At 57.1% G+C, this 2,026-nt stretch overlaps 1 protein-coding gene across 1 annotated transcript in view; it reads left to right on the forward strand.

Moving 5' to 3' along the window:
* Window positions 1-515: 515 nt before the first annotated feature.
* The window catches only part of SH2D3A (SH2 domain containing 3A), a 16,743-nt gene continuing 15,232 nt past the window's right edge, over window positions 516-2,026 (forward strand). The window contains exon 1 of the mRNA XM_006170234.3: window positions 516-600. The gene's annotated coding sequence lies outside the window, so the exon portion shown is untranslated. The remainder of the gene's footprint in view (window positions 601-2,026) is intronic.

The raw sequence follows: 2,026 nt of genomic DNA on the forward strand, positions 1-2,026 counted from the left end.
TCCGGCTGGGCTCGCCACGACCCCCGCCACCCAACTGCGGCTCCTTTCTGGGAAACCCAAGGGGGCGGTCAGGAGGAAGCGCACCCCTCTCCACGTCACGGGCGCCGCCATCCATCCCTGGCCCAGCGTGAGAGTCCTCCTGGGCGGATCCGGCCCTGCTCGCAACTCTGCGGGGCGGGGAGAGCAACAGCCCCCCCATCCCGCCGGGGTCCCGGAGGGCCTGGGGTGCTTAAGAGCAGCGTGGAAAGCGAGGGCCCCGCTTCCCCAGGCCGAAGTTCGGGGTCGTTTCTTTGGGGGCGGAGCTAGGTCAGCCGGGCCCAGAGACAGTGGGCGTGGCCAGCCCGAGACAGGGCACTATTCTAAGAGGGCGGGGCCACTCGGAAGAATGCGCGGAGTTTCCCAAGGGGGCGGGGCCTGTGGGGAAAGAGGTAAGACCTAAAGGGGCGTGGCTAGCGGTAAAAGAACGTTCTAAGGGGGCGGGTCGAGAACGAGGGGCGGGGTGGGAGCCTAGGGGTCGGCGGGAAGGGAGGGGTTCGGCGCTGCACAGCCTCAGGCTTCTACCTGGTGTCAACCCTTAGACGCCCCGCGGGTCCGGTCCAGGTGAGTGGGGAGGGGCCCCGGCAGATCTGCAGTAGGAAGGGGGTCCTCTCTTTCCAGGTGGGGCCACCGACTCACAGGTGGAACCCAGGGGTCTGTCTATGCGCATACGCGGACAAGGAAGCGGTTGTGAATGAGTGAGTGAGTGGGTGGGTCGCTGTGCGTCACGCGTGTCCGTCCGTGTCCCTGGACATACCTGGGCATGCTCCTCCACGTGTGTATCCCGTGCAACACAGAAAACCTCTCTGCTTCCGTTTGGCCCGAACCAGCTTTTAAAACCACAAATCTGATCGTGCCCTCTCCTCACTTTGCGGAGATTCAAAATCCAGATCCGCCCGTGGGGTGGCGTGGTTGATCTCACTGTCCTCACCTCTGCTCTTGGCCAGTTGCATTCCAGCCACACTGGCCTCGGACAAGCCATGATAGAACCTGTAAAAAGCAAGCTTGACCTCACCTCCAGGCCTTTGCATAGCCGGTACCTGCATCCCGAACTACAAATCTTAGCCTGCCTGCCTGTGTAGCTAGGTCTCCGCATCTGGGGAGGACCTCGCTGTCTTCGCCTTCTTTGTCCCCTCTCCCTGTTTTATCACTTTCTTCGGTTACATTCGTTTTGTGCATGGGACCTCACCAGATTGGTGCTCTGGAGGGTGGGGCAGTCCCTGTATCTCCCAGGTCTAGAACCTGGTACTTAAGTGCCCAACCAATCACCGTTTGCCCAATGTCAGGGCGAGTCCTGGCGTCCATCTGCGTCCGTGCTGTCTGTGTGCTGGTGGCTGTGTGTGCACATGAGCACATGTATGAAAGGTCCATGGGAAAGGCATATGATGAAAAAAGCATAGATCGCAAAATCGTTTGCACCAAAATAAACTCATACGCCCATTCTATTTTCTCATGATTTTTTTTTTTTTTTGGAGAGGTTTTTGCTAAAGGGCACATGCACTCACCAGAAAGACAGAGAGACAGAAAGTGAGAAATCACCCCCCCCGGGGGGGGTGGCCACGCCACAATCCCTTCTCCTCCATTCTCCCCTTGGGATCTTGGGCACACATGCACATGCGCCTGGCATGAGTTTAAGCCACCAGGTCGGGGACTCGAACCGTGGTCAGCTACATGGGAGTCCTGCGACAGAGCCATTACATCTACTGCTGGTCTCAGCTTATGAACTTTTTGAAACTATGTTTAAATAATTATCTTGTTTGTTTTATTTTAATTTAGCCAGAGAGAGAGAGACAGAGAGAGAATGGGAAAGTGAGAAAGCAAGCTGCCAGGAGGAATCCAGTACAAGAGTCCTTAACCACCATGCTTACCTGCCGGCCCACTCTCATGAACTTTTCCAAGTCCCCTGGCTACGTTGGAACAGAAGCATAAACAATCCCCTCTCTCTTTCCCCCACCGGTGGCCCGACCCCATTCTCTGTTCTAATTCTGTC

This window comes from Tupaia chinensis, unplaced genomic scaffold (assembly GCF_000334495.1).
Source record: "Tupaia chinensis unplaced genomic scaffold, TupChi_1.0 Scaffold148210_1, whole genome shotgun sequence".
In the NCBI taxonomy this organism is placed as follows: Eukaryota; Metazoa; Chordata; class Mammalia; order Scandentia; family Tupaiidae; genus Tupaia; species Tupaia belangeri.